This window comes from Macaca thibetana, chromosome 5, assembly GCF_024542745.1.
Source record: "Macaca thibetana thibetana isolate TM-01 chromosome 5, ASM2454274v1, whole genome shotgun sequence".
NCBI classification, from domain to species: Eukaryota; Metazoa; Chordata; class Mammalia; order Primates; family Cercopithecidae; genus Macaca; species Macaca thibetana.
This window is the reverse complement of record NC_065582.1, coordinates 107,859,221-107,876,567: the sequence shown is the minus strand read 5'-3', so window position 1 is coordinate 107,876,567 and position 17,347 is coordinate 107,859,221. Positions and strand designations below refer to the sequence as shown.

Genomic DNA, 17,347 nt, shown 5'->3' with positions numbered 1-17,347 from the left:
CACTTTCTCTCTGTTCTTTTCATTGTCTTACAGATTTATTCTTTTTTGTTTGTTTTTATGTGCTCATCTGCACAGACTTTCTGCATGGCAGGGGCGGCAAACATGAGTGTTTATCATCATCATCGTCATCATCATCTCATTCACTCCCCAAGTTTCTTTAAAATAAGGCAGTTGGGGGCGGGGGTGAAAGAAATAGTCATTTCACCCCTAAATACTTCAATATGTTTAATTTATTTATTAATTATTTTTTTGAAATGGAGTTTTGCTCTTGTTTCCCAGGCTGGAGTGCAGTGGCATGATCTCGGCTCACTGCAGCCTCTGTCTCCTGGGTTCAAGTGATTCTCCTGCCTCAGCCTCCCAGGTAGCTGGGATTACAGGTGTGCACCATGAGACCTGCTAATTTTGTATTTTTAGTAGAGACAGGATTTCACTGTTGGTAAGGCTGGTCTCAAACTCCTGACCTTAGGTGATCCACCCACCTCGCCTCCCAAAGTGCTGGGATTACAGGTGTGAGCCACCACACCCAGCTGATATTTTCTTTCATAATCTCAGTATCATTATCACACCTAACAAAATTAATACTTCCTTAATATCATAAAACACCTAGTTCATATTCAGATTTTTTCAAAAATGCCTTTTTGTTGCTTTATTTGAAACAAATAAATATTTGAATCAGGTATATACCTGCCAGTTATTTTTTTTAGTCTTTTAAAAATTCTGTTTTCTCTTTTTCAGTCATGTCTATATAATGATTGAATCTTTTTTAAAAAAAGATATTATTTGGGAGAGGAATGACATCAGTTTGTAGATCATCTTTGATAGAAAATGTTTGGGCAAGCTATGTGTTGTATAGTTTTGTTCTCTTTAATATCCTAAGAAAGTAAAACCTGCCCCAAACATGCTGTTGTTTTTACAGGATGTTTTAAACATATATAACAGCATATAGAATAGTAAAATGAACTCCTATGTACCCATCACCTACTTTTAGTGATTTATTTACTCAACACCTCTCGTTTCATCTATACTTTAATCTCCTTACCCTCTTCTAATATTATTTTCAAGTGTATTCCACATATTATTTATCTGTTAATATTTTAAAGTATATTTCTAAAAATGATTACCACAGTAAAGACTCCCAAGTCTTTTTACCTTCCATGTTGAAGGAACTGGGTCTATTTTTCTTTATAATGTTTCACGTTCTGCGTTTTCTTATTCCTTTTGATGTCATTTTACTTATTACTTTTTTTTTTTTTTTTGATACAGAGTCTCGCTCTGTTGCCCAGGTTGGAGTGCAGTGGCACCGTCTTGGCTTACTGCAAGGTCTGCTTCCCGAGTTCATGCCATTCTCCTGCCTCAGTATCCCAAGTAGCTGGGACTACAGGCACCCACCACCTTGCCTGGCTAATTTTTCGTATTTTTAGTAGAGACGGGGTTTCACCGTGTTAGCCAGGATGATCTCGATCTCCTGACCTCATGATCCGCCCACCTCGGCCTCCCAAAGTGCTGGGATTACAGGCGTGAGCCACCACTCCCAGCCTGGAACTTTTTTTTTTCCGTATTGTCGACACTGCACCTCTTCCCCAGAACTGGGGGCAGACACAGTAGTGTGATTTGGAGGATGAGAAACTGTCTTAATTTACTGTTTTAAGATTTCTTTGCCTTCTTGAATGTGACATTACTACTGTTGAGAATGTATGATCTAAAGGTTCATAAATTCTAGTTAGACTCTTAACAAGAATATTCTGTAAGTAGTACTGTTACTACATATTATATCATGATATGTGGTTGTCCCAGTGTTAGAGATGTTAAGATTGATAAGTGAATTCAGTTGGTGACAATATGATCCATTGTGAAATTCACCATTACTTTTTCTCCTAATGGTTTTTAGGGTTGATGATTTTTGCCTATGTATGTAATTTCTTTTGTTCTTAGTTGAAATTTTTCTTTAAAGGAGTAGCTCTCAGTACTTTGGTCCCTTTGCCTACCTTGAAATACAGTTTGACAGGACAGGCAAGGAAAATGCTTTGTTAATTTCCTATTACAGATTGAATATCTCTTATCTGAAATGCTTGGGATTAGAAGCGTTTCAGACTTCATATTTTTTTCCGATTGTGGAATATTTGTAGTATACTTTTCAGTTGAGTGTCCCGAAAATCTGAAATCTGAAATACTGCTTTGAGTGTAATGTCATTGCTCAAAAAGGTTCATATTTTGTAGCATTTCTGATTCTCAATTTTTGTATTAGGCATACTCAACCTATACTTAAATATTTTCTTATTAACCCTTGGCATACCATCAGTATACACTGGAATTTTTTTTTTTTTTTAAATAGCAGTTCTAACTATTGAAGGACTAATAATTTCTTGACTGTCATTTTTTCTTAAAGGCCTTTGAAAGAAGAAAGGTAACATATACTTAAAATTTTTTTTTTATTTAGCCAGGTGTGGTGGCTCATGCTTGTAATTCCAGCACTTTGGGAGGCTGAGGCGGGTGGATCACTTGAGGCCAGGAGTTTGAGACCAGCCTGGCCAACATGGTGAAACCCCGTCTCTACTAAAAATACAAAAAAAAATTAGCTGAGCATGGTGGTGGGCACCTGTAATCCCAGCTACTTGAGATGAATATTGCAGTGAGCCAGGATTGTGCCATTGCACTCCAACCTGGGCAACAAGAACAAAACTCCATCTCAAAAAAAAAAAAAAATTATTCATTTATTTAGAGGCAAGGTCTTGCTCTGTTACCCAGGCTGGAGTACAGTGGTGGGATCATAGCTTATCGTAACTTCCAATTCCTGGGCTCAAGCGATCTTCTTGCCTCAGACTTCTGAGTAGCTAGAACTATAGGCATGTGCCACCATGTCTGGCTGTTTTTCTTTTTTAAATTTTTTTCTAAAGAACAGGGTATGTGGCCCAGGCTGGTCTCGAACTCGCAACCTCAAGTGATCCTCCCATGTTGTCCTTTCAAAGTGCTGCGATTACAGACATGAGCCACTGTGCGCAGCCAAGATTTTCTTTTTAAAAACTGAATAAAACTCATTCTTTCATTGCTTATATTCCTGTAGCTTTAAGGATTGTGATTCATCATTCTAAGACTTGTTTCATTACTGAGATTTGTTTCATTCCATTCATAACATATTACTCATCAATTATTTCCATCCCTCCTAAAAGATAATATGAAAATGGAAAAATGATGGAACCACCTAGGAGAGTGATAGAATATGGAAATAAATTGTCACTTTTGTATTTTTTTGTTTGTTTTTAAGATTTTTGCGTTTCCCAAAGTATTATATCATCTTTCTAGAAGTTATATGTCTGGAGATACCATCATTGTAGGCTGCTTTCTGCTTTCATTAGAAACAGTTGAGAATTTAGAAATTTTCATTTCTGCCCATTATGGCAAAGAGGAAAAATTACAGGAAGATGTTTCACATCTCTTTGACAAACCAGCACATAAATGCAAAGAGAAAAATAAATGCACTTCAGGCTTTATTCAATAGAAATTTCATGTGAATCACTGGACCATCATTGTCCAATAGAAATTTTATGTGAACCACAAATGTAAGTAATAGGTATAATTTAAAATAAAAAAATAAAAATAGGTAAAGCAAGTTAAGCAAAATCTCAGACTGTACTTATTCGTATAATAGGTGAATTTTCTCAGACTCAGAAATCAATGCATGAAGAATTATATTTCTGAGTGAAAAAATAAAAATATAGTTATTCTTATCTAGTCAGTCATTTAACAGGTGTTAATATTTTCTGTTTTCTTTTTTCTTTTTATTTATTTATTTATTTTATTTTTGAGACAGAGTCTCACTGTGTTGCCTAGGCTAGAGTGTAGTGGTGTGATCTCAGCTCACTGCAATGTCTGCCTCCTAGACTCAAGCAATTCTCCTGCCTCAGCCTCTTGAGTAGCTGGGACTACAGGCCGGTGCCACCATGCTCAGCTAATTTTTTTTTTTGTATTTTTAGTAGAGAGAGGATTTTGCTGTGTTGGCCAGGCTGGTCTTCAAACTCCTGGCCTCAAGTGATCCGCCTGCTTCAGCCTCCCAAAATACTGAGATTACAGACATAAGCTGCTGTGCCCAGCCAGGTATGAGTATTTTCTGATAAGCCTTACACAATCCTGTTTTGCGAGAATGATGTGTTCTTTCATCTTTTATGATGTTTGCATGCCAAAATTTACTAGATAACAGTTTGTAATACTAAAGATGTGTAACAAAGGTGACTGGAAGGAAATAGATTATTTAAAAAGAAAAAAGTTGTTTGATTGCTCATTTTAATTGGTACTTAAAAACAAGAATGTCTTGCAGTTTTGGTGCAAAAAAAGATGGTATCCACTTTTAATAAAATTATAAGCCATCAAAGGTTTCAAAAAATTCTTCAATTTTTTTTAAATGAAATTGCAAGAAGAGTCAAAATATTGATAAGCTGATATGAAATTAGAGATATGTATTAGAAATCTGGAGAAGTATTAGAAATATATTTGAAATGTATGTAGAGATGTATCTGGAGAGGTATTAGAGATGTATGTGAAACCTGGAAGCAATACAAGATGATTATGTTCCAGATTCATGCATGGATGATCAGTCAGTTGCATTCAGAGGACATTGCCATGTCATGTAGATACATTTTCAAAGCCTCAAAAAAGGGAATAAAAATTTGGTTGTGATATGTTTAATTTTTTAAGTGTCAGTAATTTTTTTTATTATCCCTTTATTCTCGTATAAATAATTCATAAAGTGACTTGAAAACATAAAGGGTCCGTTGGACCAAGAAGGTGTAAATAGTGATGACTGTTCTGTACCCTGAGGGTTGACTCGATACTCTAGCTACTCTTTGGTCACAAGTGAGAGTTTTACATTTGCTCGGTTGTCTTTTTGAGTCAGAATCTTGCTCTGTCACCCAGGCTGTAGTGCAGTGGTGCGATCTCGGCTCACTGCAAGTTCCGCCTCCTGGGTTCACGCTATTCTCCTGCCTCAGCCTCCCCAGTAGCTGAGACTACAGGTGTCCGCCACCATGCCTGGCTAATTTTTTTTTGTATTTTTAGTAGAGACGGGGTTTCACTATCTTAGCCAGGGTGATATCGATCTCTTGACCTCATGATCTGCCCGTATGTACATGTGCATATTTGTATGTTGTATATGGAGATGCATACATATATATGAGAGAGGGAAAGTGCATTCACAAATACATATATATGGTGGAAAGTGTACAGATGTGGCAGATTGTTAACAGTTGATGAATCTAAGTGAAGAATGTATGGCTGTTAATCTTATTATTCTTTAAGGGGTAAGATACCTGTTTAAGTTACCTATTTTTCCAACTACTTATTCTGTTCATGAGGTTTAGCATGTTTTCTTACGTTTATTGGTTCTTTATGCTTCTTTTTAAAAAAAAAACAAAAAACATAGTTTATTACTGGTTCACATCTTTTGTCTTATCTTTTTTTCTTACTGATATGTAGTATCTTGTTAGAACTTCGGATACTAATCTGTGGTATATTTTCTCAGTCTGATTTGTCTTTTCATTTGTTTATGGGATATTTTGGTAATTAGAAAAGTTAAGAATAAACATTAAATTAGATTTAATTAGAATGAAGCCAAATATATATATTTTTTAAAGTTTGTGTTTGGCTTGTTTTCCTTTAAGGTTTATGATAGTTTTAAAAAGTTATTTTCTACTCTATACATATGAAGGTATTGTGTGTTTTCTTCTAAAAATTTCTGTTTTGCCTTCATATTTGGGTCTGATGCACTTGGAATTTGTTTTCGTGTGGTAAGAAAGAAATCCAGTATAACTTTTTTGCCCTATTTGGGTACCTGTTGTCTCTGTACCGTTAATGGATAGTTTTTATTATTTAATTATTTATATTTAATATTTAAAAATTTTATATATTTATTAAATATTATTTTTATTATTTTATAATAAATTATTATATATTTTTAATTTTATAATATATATTTATTTATTATTAATTTATATATTTTTTTAAATTTAATATATTAAATTAATAATTTTTATATTTTTTATTTTTTTTATTTTTTTTTTTTTATTTTTTTTTTAAATATTAAATAAATAAATTTATTTATAATTATTATAATATTCCATTCTTTCCCTCTTTGTTTATAATGCTGCCTTTTTAGTGTATGTATAACTCTATTTCTGATCTTCTCTCTATCTTTGTTTTGAAAGACCCATATTATAAGGCTTGATTATTTGTAGGACTGCTTTCTCCGTTTTCTTCTTCAAATTACTGTAGCTATTCTTAGCCTTTTGCTCTTCCACATAAATACTAAGATCAGTTTGTCTAGTTACATACACACTCATATATGTATACCATATGGAAATAAATCAATATAAGATATTAATAAAAATTGCATAGCATCCATAGATGTATAGATGTATTTAGAGAGAATTCAGAGGTGAGGAAACTGAAATTCAAGCAAAGTGAATAATTTGCTCAAGTATGTCTGAGTCTGAGAGGCCCATTTCCTTTGCATACTTGTAAAGGCCAGTAATTCATGAGGCATTACCACTACAGTATAACAGTAGCAAGAATCAGAATTTGGAGAGCACCAGCACACATCTAAAATGTATAAGTGAGCTTTGTAAAACATAGAAATTTGAGCCCGGCATGTTGGCACATGCGTGCATTCCCAGCACTTTGGGAGGCTGAGGTGGGTGGATCACCTGAGGTCAGGAGTTCAAGACTAGCCTAACATGGTGAAACCCCATCTCTACTAAATACAAAAAATTAGCGACGCGTGGTGGCGCATGCCTGTAATCCCAGCTGCTTGGGAGGCTGAGGCAAGAGAATCGCTTGAATCTGGGAAGTGTGGGTTGCAGTGAGCTGAGATCATGCCATTGCACTCCAGCTCTGGCAACAAGAGCAAAACTCCATCTCAAAAAAACACACAAAAAACATAGAAGTTTGAATTTATGTGACAGATAAATTAAGGGACACAAATTACTGTAGTTCCATTTAAAATTGAATTTTTTTCTAGTGCATTTTAGAAAGAAACTGTTTTACCAGTGTTAAAGTTGCACTTTTGTAAGAGAATATCTGTAAAAATAGTGTAGACCGAAGAAACAGTGAGCATAAACTTGGAGGTGTGACAAAATTTGATGTATGTAGTGAATAGCAAGTAAATGGAAAGGGTTAAATCATGAGAGACTCGGAAGAGATAATGCTGAACCTTGGGGACTAAATCTGGAGTTCACAAAGGAGTTGTTATAGGGAGCAATTTTTATATCTCAGGGAATTTGAGTGACATGATCAAATATGAATGTTAGAGTCTTCTGATATAAAGCAAGGGATGGATTCAAGAGGGCTGGTGCTGGAGGCAGGGGATGGGAAGAGGAATTTATGAAGATTAATTCCAGTCACAGAATTGGGAAAATTTTGAAGGAGTAAGGGAGAAAGAGTATTTAAAATGCCTCTAAAATTTGTAGCTTGTATGAGTTTAACATTACCTCACTTTGTTTCCTTAGAACTGAACCTTAGTATTAAAAATACTTTGGAGGGAGAAAAACCCTTTATGTCTACTGTGGATTTGTTTATTTTAAATGTATATTGTAAAATTAATATAAATTTGAAGCAGTAGGATACCTGTGTCAACAGTCTGTTTTGCCTCAGGTGTTGTTTTCTAGGTGTTGTTTTCTGTTTTCATACTACAAAAGCAGATCCTCATAATGATATTTTAGGAGTTGAATTTTCACCAGTTCATCTGCACAGTAGGGAAAACTATTGCTGTTAGTAAATGAGGTGTTGATGACCCTTGGATACAGTTGGCATCATAATCCTAAAACTTTCATCTGTAATTAATGGGAGCAAGGCTCATAGAAGTCAGGGTGTTGGGAGAAAACAGATACTTCACTTGATTGGTGTGGGGGCAGTGATAATTTTAAGGATTGTGATATGAGGTTGTTGCTTTTGATGATTCGGTGGCCTTAAAAAGGTAGTTAGATTTAGCACAACTAATTGCCAATGTAAGGCGTACTCTGAAACCCAGAGGGCTTCTATGACAGTTTTATAGGATAACAGAATTCTACCCTGTTGGCTTCAGGAAGACTGTGCTAAAATGTTGGCCTTGAATCGGATTATTAAGGTGATACAACTGCAGAGAAGACTAAATATGCAAACCTTGACAGGTCTTCTGTGTCTCAGTCAGTGCTCTAATAGGGAGAGAGTGGATCCCTGTACTTCAGAATTTTTAATCCTACAATTCCTGCTGAAGCTTCCTGGCAAGGAGAAACATCCCATTTCCCTCTGGCAGAGGAAAGACCCCCTACCACCCCCCCGTCCTCATTGCTTGAAGACTGTGCAGTGATCCCATCCAAAGAAGGAGCTTTGTTCAATGACGTTTTTTTATTTTATTTTATTTTTTTTATTTTTTTGAGGCAGATTCTTGCTCTATTGCCCAGGCTGAAGTGCACTGGCCAGTCTCTGCTCACTGCAGTCTCCGCTTTCCGGGTTCAAGCAATTCTCCTGCCTCAGCCTCCTGAGTAGTTGGAATTGTAGGTGTGTGCCACCACAGCCGGCTACTTTTTGTATTTTTGTATTTTCACCATGTTGGTCAGGCTGGTCTTGAACTCCTGACCTCAGGTGATCTGCCCACCTTGGCCTCCCAAAGTGCTGGGATTGCAGGCATGAGCTACCACGCCTGGTCCAATGACGTTTATTCTTAAGATCTGCCTCTACTATGACTCGTTATCCTCTGGTTAATAACTATAGTCAGGGTCTTAGCACAGCCCAATAAGAGAATTACAAGCCCTGCTCCAGAAAGAACTATCCTGTATACAAAAAGAATTGCAGGACTGCAGGCTCAGTGACTCGCACCTGTAATCCCAGTGCTGTGGGAAGCCAAGGCGGGAGGACCACTTGAGGCTAGGAGTTCGAGACCAGCCTGGGTAACATGGTGAGACCTTGTCTGTACAAAAAACTTTTTTAAAAATTGGCTGGGCGTGGTGGTGTGTGCCTGTAGTTCTAGCTGCTCCAGAGGCTGAGGCGGGAGGATCACTTGAGCCCAGGAGTTTGAGGGTGTAGTCAGTTATGATTGTTCCATTGCACTCCAGCCTGGGCAACAGAGCGAAACCCTATCAAATAAAAATAAAACAAAATAAAATTGCAGGACTTGAATAATAAGCATCTAGAGAAACCAGGGAAACAGGTATGAGAATGTTTTGAAAGGTGTTGGATTAGATGGGGGGCAGAATATAAGGTTAGCTTGAGGAAAATGTATTGACATGAGGATACTCATTGATGATCTGGGATTCAGTGTCATTCCAGGGCATTGGAACTGCCTCTTATAACTTGTCGGTTGTCTTAGTCCATTTGGCTGCTGTAACAAAGTATCTTAGTCTGACTAATTAATAAGCAACAGAAATTTATTATTTACAGTTCTAGAGACTGGGAAGTCCAAGATCAAGTTGCCAGCAGATTCAGTATTGTGGTGAAGGCTCATTCTGGTGCCTTCTTGCTGTGTCCTCACATGATGGAAAGGGAGGGGAACAAGCTCCCTCGGGCCTTTTATAAGGGGCACTAATCTCATTGATGAGGGTGGAGCCCTCATGACTTAATTACCTGCCAGAGGCCCCATGTCTTAATACTACCACATTGGGGATTAAGTTTTAACATAAGAATTTTGGAGGGACACAAACATTTACACCATAGCACTGATACAGTTCTTTGACGTCTGGGCACAGTGAATGTCTACAGTCAGCCTTTTAAGGAAAGATGGTATCATGAGGAAAACAATAAATATTTGGGATTTTTATTTAGGAATTAATACCCTGTGGGAAAATCTTTGCCGGATCTGTTATGTCTCTTTAGCACTGATCAGATAAATTCTCCCTGTCTTCTCTCCTCTGCATTTACCCCAAATAGGCCAGTTTTCTCATGGCTGTACATAGCTTGGTAATGTCATACCTCATGTTTGCTTTGTCTCCTTATCTGCCTTATTTTCTTTAACTTTCTCTTCATATCCTGACATTATACCCTCTCTTCCCTAAGTGTCAGTTTATGATTTTTGCCTCAGGTTATCCTTTTAAAGCTGAAACAGTAGCTCCCAAACTTCTATGACCACAACTCATAGTAAGAAATAATATTTTATGTTATGACCTAGTACACTCATACACACTCAAACACATATCTGAAACAACAGTTTCAGGAAGTACCCTTTACCATAACTAGGTGTCCTGCGGTCCGACTCCCAACCCCCACCATGTTTCATTTTTTAAATGCTGGTTATAACCCCTATATTTCTGTACCAAAGGGTAAAAACATTTGTAATTTTGTTAAGGGTGCTGATGTAATGTTCTCTATAAAGTTTATATCAATTTATATTCCCACCATCAATGTGTAAGAGTAGTGACAAAGCCAACATTCTACTACTGCTATCCCATAATCATTAAGGAAATTGATTTTGTAATTCTGAAACTCCCCAAAAAGATATCTCTAGGCCCAGTTGGTTTCACCGTAGAGTCTAATCTACACAGTCTCTTCTAGAAAACTTCTAGAAGAGAAGGGAACATTTCAAGTATTATCCTGATACTACAACCAAAGGCAGAACAAAAATAACAAATTAACCAATATTATTTGTAAATAGAGACACAAAAATCCTCAACTAAATATTAGCAAATAAAATTCAGCAACATATAAAAAAAATCATTTTGTTTTGTTTTGTTTTGTTGTTTTTTTGAGACACAGAGTGTCTCTGTTGCCCAGGCTGGAGTGCAGTGGCGTGATCTCGGCTCACTGTAACCTCTGCCTCCCAAGTTCAAGTGATTCTCCTGCCTCAGCCTCCCAAGTAACTGGGACTACAGGCACGTGCCACCACACCCGGCTAATTTTTTGTATTTTTAGTAGAGACAGGGTTTCACCATGTTAGCCAGGATGGTCTCGATCTCCTGACCTCATGATCCACCCACCTCAGCCTCCCAAAGTGCTGGGATTACAGGTGTGAGCCACCATGCCCGGACAACAGAATCTTATACTATAATAATCATATGGAGTTTATTCTAGGGATACATGGCAGGTTAAATATTTAAAAATCAATGTGATCCACCACATTAACGGGCTTAACTGATGGTTTGTCCAAAATCATATTATCAATAGTATATTCAATTATGTGTGCTTATGTAAAAGTGAAATGAATGACAGGAATGATACAAAGGATAGGAGGGAGGTATTAGGATTATTATGTGGTACTTGCACTACCCATAAAGTGGTTTAGTGTTACTTGAAAGCAGACTTACATTAGTTGTAAATGTATATTGTGAACTCCAGGGCAACTACTGAAAAAAGTGAAAAAACAAAAGAAAATGAAAAAGTATGCCAAGAAAGGAGAGAAAATAGAATCATGTAAAACTACAACAGGCAGAAAAAGACTGGAAGACTAAAATAGGAATAAAGAACAGCAATCACAAATATGGTAGCTACTAATCTAACTATATCAATGATCACTTTAAATGTTAGTGATCTCAGCACACCAATTAAAAGACAGTGCCGGAGTGGATGAAAAATCCAGGCTTAACTTTATGTTGTCTACAAAAAAAACACTTTAAATATAGATACATAGATTAAAAGAAAATGGATGGGGAAAAATACAGTATGCTAACACTAACCAAAAGAAAGCATGAATAGCTATATTTTAATTTCAGACAGAGCAGCTTTCAGAGCAAGGAAGTTATCTGGAATAAAGAGGGGCATTGCATAAATAATGATAAATGGGTCAGTTCTCCAAGAAGAGATAGTAGTCCTAAACATCTATGTGGCTAACAGTGGAGCATCAAAGTATGTGAGGCAAAAACAGAACCGCAAGGAGAAACAGATGAATCTGCTCTTATAATGGAGACTTTATCCCATAGTTAGAAATGGACAGTTCTAGCAGACAGAAAACCGGTAAAGACATAGACGAGTTCAACAGTGCTGTCGAACAACTTGATATAATTGACATCTATAGTCTACTTCATCCAACAACAGCAGAATACACATTCTTCTCAAGCCTATGTGGAACACTCACCACGAGAGACAACATTTTGGGCCATAAAACACCTTAACAAATTTGAAAGAATAGAAATCAGACAGTGTCTGTTCTCAGACCACAATATAATTAAAGTAGAAATCAGTAACAGAAAGAGAGCTGGACAATCCCCAAATACTTGAAGATTAAACAACACTCTTAACACATGTGTCAGAGATTCTCAAGAAATTTAATTTATTATTAAAAATTTTTTTATTTTCATCTTTTTTTGCACACTACACTGATGTATCAAGAGAAATCTAAAAATATTTTGAACTAAATGAAAATGAAAACAACCAAATTTGTGGGATGAAACAAACGCAGTGCCTAGAGGGAAATTTATAGGGTGGAATACGTATATTAGAAAAGAGTAAAGATCTAAAACCTCAGGAAACTACAAAAAGTAGAGCAAATTAAATCCAAAGTAAGCAGAAGAAAGGAAACAATAAAAATTAGAGCAGAGGCTGGTTGTGGTGGCTCACACCTGTAATCCCAGCACTTTGGGAGGTAGCGGTAGGCGGATCATGAGGTCAGGAGATCAAGACCCTGGCTAATACAGTGAAACCCCATCTCTACTAAAAATACAAAAAATTCAAAAATTTAGCCAGGCATGGTGGCGGGCACCTGTAATCCCAGCTCATTGGGAGGCTGAGGCAGGAGAATCACTTGAACCCGGGAGGCGGAGCTTGCAGTGAGCCGAGATCTTGCCACTGTACTCCAGCCTGGGCAACAGAGCAAGACTCCGTCTCAAAACAAACAAACAAAACAGCAGAACCAGTGAAGTGGAAAACAAAAAATCTTACAGAAAATCAACAAAACCAAAAGCTGGTTCTTTGAAGAGATTAATAAAATTGATGTGCTTCCAACTAGACTAAGGAAAAAGAACACAAATTGCTAATAGAAGACATGAAAGTAGAAATCATAACAGATTCCCATTTATATTAAAAATATTAAGGAATATTATGAACAACTCTGTGCCCACGAATTTGATAACCTAGATGAAATGAACCAATTCCTTGAAGGACGCAATCTGCCAAAAGTCATGCAAGAAATAGACAATCTGAATAGGCCTATATCTATTAAATTGAGTCAACAATTATTTATAATCTTTTAAGATAGAAATCACCAGGCCGAGATGGGTTCATTGGTGAGTTCTAATTCTACCAAACATTTAAGGAAGAAATTATACCAATATTAACAGTCTCTGAGAAGACAGAAGCAGAGGGAATACTTTCTAACTCATTCTGTGAGGCCAGTATTACTTCAATACCAAAACCAGACAACGATACTGCAAGAAAAGAAAACTGTAGACCAATTGATCTCTTATGAATGTAGATGCAAAAATCCCCAACAAAATATTAGCAAATCAAATTCAACATTTATAAAATGAACTATATGCTATGATCAAGTGGGATTTATCCAAGGCATGTAAGAAATTAGTATAATCCGTCACATTGACTAGCTAAAGAAAACACAATTGTATGATCATATCAATAGATGTTTAAAAAACATTTGACAGAACCCAGCACCCATTCTTGATTTAAAAAAAAAAAAAAAACTCTCCGTAACTGTATAACTTGGAATAGAGAGGAACTTCTTCGACTTGAGAAAGAACATCTTCGAAAAAATCTACAGCTCAGCAAAGTGGGGGAGGGATAAAAATGTTCTAAAATTAGATTGTAGTGATAGTTGCACAACTCTGTAAATATAAAACTTACATTATATATATAAATGTAAATATAAATTTACATTTATATTTACTCTGTAAATATAAAAAACACTGAATCGTAGGTTTTAAATGGCTGAGTTATATAGTGTGTGAATTGTGCCTCAGAATGGTAAATAATAATTTTTTAAAAAGAGATAAGGGGACATAACAGCCTAAATGCAGTAAAGAGCATCACTGAATTAGGTATTGGGATATGAATGGAAGATTAAAAGTATTTTATGAATGTGAGAATAAAACTATAGCTAATGTTTTACATAATGGTGAGAATCTAGAACGTAAGATTCCCAGTAAGATCAGGAACAGGATAAGGATGTCCCGTTTTACCACTCCTTTTCGGCATCATACTGGAAGTTCTAACTAATGCAATAAGATAAGAAAATGAAATGAAATGTATAGTGATTGGGAAAGAAGAAATAAAACTCATTTTGTTTGCAAGATGATATGATTGTTTATTTAGAAGCTCCAAAAGAATTGACAAACTGGAACCAAAAGCACAAGGTAGCAGGATACAAGGTTAATATGCAAAAGTAGATTATGTTCCTATATACCAGCAGTGAACAAGTGGAATTCTGAAATTAAAAGCACAATACCATTAATCTCCTGAAATAAATTCTTAGGTATAAATTTAATAAAATATATATAAAATATGTGCAAAGAAAACTTCAAAACTCTGATGAAAGAAATCAAACAAGAACTAAGTAACATGTTCATGGATAGGAAGACTGTATTGACAAGATGTCAGTTCTTCGCAATTTTATTTGTAGACTGAATATAATCCTAGTCAAAATTGCACTTTGTTGTAGATATCAACAAACTGATTCCAATAAGTTTATATGGAGAGGCAAAAGACCCAGAATAGAAAACTGAAAATTGAAAGAAAAGAACAAATTTGGAGATCCAACATTGCCTGACTTCAAGACTTACTTTACAACTACAGTCATCAAGCAGTGTGGTATTGGTGAAAGCATAGACAAATAATTTAATAGATCAGCATAGACAAATATTTTAATAGATCAGCAATTAGACAAATATTTTAATAGATCAGTGGAACAGAATAGAGAGCCCGGGAATAGATCCACATCAGTACAGTCATGTGTCACTTAATGAAAGAGATACATTCTGAGATGAGAAATGCATCGTTGGATGATTTTGTTGTTGTTCAAATAACGTGGAGTATATTTACACAAACTTAGGTGTATAGCCTGCCCTGCACCTAGGCTGTATGGTGCAGCCTATTGTTCCTAAACTGTACAGCATGTTACTGTAGTGAATACTATACGTAATTTTAATGTAACAGTAAGAGTTTGTGTATCTGAATGTAGAAAAGGAACATAAACATACAGTATAAAAGATGACCGTATACTTTACATAGAATACTTACCATGGAGATTTTTGGGCTGGAAGTTGCGTAGGGTGAGTCAGTGAGTGAGCGTAGATTGAATGTGAAGGCCTAGGACATTAGTGTACACTGCTATAGACTTTATATACACTGTACACTTAGACTACACTAAATGTATTTAAAAAGTAATTTGCACTACAATGTTATGATGGCTACAACAGCTGTAAAGTCACTAGACAATAGGAATTTTTCAGCTGTCTTATAATCTTACAGGACCACTGTCATCTATACGGTCTGTCCTGAAATATTGTTATGCAGTTTATTATTGCATAGTCAACTAATGGTTCACAGAGGAACGAAGACAATACAATGGAGAAAATATAGTCTTCAACAAATGGTACTGGAACAACTGTCCACGTGCAAAAAAGTGAATCTTGACAGACCTTATACCCTTCATAAAAATTAACTCAAAATGGATCATAGACCTAAATGTAAGTTGTAAAAGTATAAAACTCCTAGAAGATAACATAGGAGAAAATCTAGATGACTTTGGGTTTGGCAGCGAGTTTTTATCCTCCACATCAAAGATGTGTTCCATGTTAGAAAAAAATTAAATTTAATTAAAATTAAAAATTTCTGCTCTGTGAAAGGTACTTATCAAAAGAATAAAAAGACAAACCACAGACTTGAAGGTATTTGCAAAAGACATATTTGATAAAGGACTTTTATCCAAAGTACACAACGAACTCTTAAAACTTAACAGCTTTAACCAACAAACCAGTTAAAAAATGGGCCAGGTATGCTGACAGATACCTTACCAAAGAAGATGTACAAACAGCAAGAAGCATATGAAAAGATGTACCATATCATCTGTTATCATGGAAATGCAAATTAAAATGAGATACATACGTATTTGAATGGTGAAAATCCAAAATACTGACTACACCCAGTGCTGGTGAGGATGTGGAGCAATAGGAACTCTCATTCATTGCTGGTTAGAATGCAAAATGGTACAGCCTCATTGAAAGGCAGTTTGGCAGGTTCTTACAAAACTAAACATAGTCTTACCATATGATCTAGCAACCAAAGAATTGAAAATTTATGTCCATACAAAAATCTTTATGTGAAAGTTTATAGCATCCTTTTCAATAATTGCCAAAACTTGGAAGCAACCAAAGTGTCTTTCATTATGTGAGCGGATAAACTGTGGTGTATTCAGACAATGAAATACGTCATTCAGTGCCAAAAAGAAATTATCAAGCCATGAAAAGACATGGAGGAATCTTAAATGTCTGAAATGGCTACATACTGTGTGATTCCAACTTTATGACATTCTGGAATAGGCAAAATTATGGAGGTAATAAAAAGATGAGTGTGGTGTAGGGGTTAGTGAGGGGAGGGATGCATATGCGGAGCACAGAGAGTTTTTAGGCCAGTGAAACTGTTCTGTATGATATGATAGTGGATGCATGCCATTATGTTTGTCTAAATTCATAAAATGTACAGCACTACAAGTGAACCCTAAAGTTAACTATAAATTTTGGGTGATAAGGATGTGTCATTGTAGGTTTGTCAGTTGTAGTAAATGTGCCACTCTGGTGGGGAATGTTGAATATGGGGAAGGCTGTGCATTAATGGAGTCGGGGGTATATGGGAAATCTCTGTACTTTACCCTCAGTTTTTTATGTGAACCTAAAACAGTGGTATTAAATTAGAAAAGCTAAAGGAACCAAATTAATATTCTAAAGTCTTTTTTTGTTGATATTTAAACAGTACTTTTCTGATGGAGGAGTAACTAAAGTGCTTTCAATATTGTGTCAAGAAGTATTGTTGACATTTCTGTGAATTTTGTCAGTACAAGAAAATTAATAGTTGTGATTAGACTGTGTCATTAAAATCATACTAGATAAATAGGATAATGAGAGTACTTGCTTGATAGTGATGTTGTGAGGATTGAATTAATACATGTCAAGTGCTTAAAACAGGGCTTTACACATAGTAAAGTGCTTAGTAATTGTTAATTATTAGTTGACAATTGTGATGAGACTTTTTTCTCATTCTGCACATTGGACCCTTGATGGTCAGTTGATTCTTTTATCCATCCATGGCAAGGTCAGCTATCGGCCCAGGGCTGTTCTTCCTTGGGCTTTTCCAAAAGTCCCCTGAAATCCTCTCTAGGAACTTTTAGCTTCCCGCTCAGAATGTCAGAATGGCTAGTATATTGCAGACAAGTGGTAAGGGTTTAAAATGGGCT

General features: G+C 35.9%; 1 protein-coding gene across 14 annotated transcripts in view; it reads left to right on the top strand.

Annotated features, from left to right (window-relative positions):
* Positions 1-17,347, top strand: part of CLOCK (clock circadian regulator) — a 121,171-nt gene that overhangs the window by 17,851 nt on the left and 85,973 nt on the right. For 6 of the 14 annotated variants that reach the window (XM_050790552.1, XM_050790559.1, XM_050790557.1 and 3 more), the window contains exon 2: positions 3,972-4,092. The exons of 6 other annotated variants lie outside the window; for them this stretch is intronic. The gene's annotated coding sequence lies outside the window, so the exon portion shown is untranslated. Of the gene's footprint in view, positions 1-3,971; positions 4,093-13,774; positions 15,585-17,347 lie in introns of those variants that run through there. 2 more of the 14 variants (XM_050790555.1, XM_050790553.1) reach the window with 2 other exon arrangements.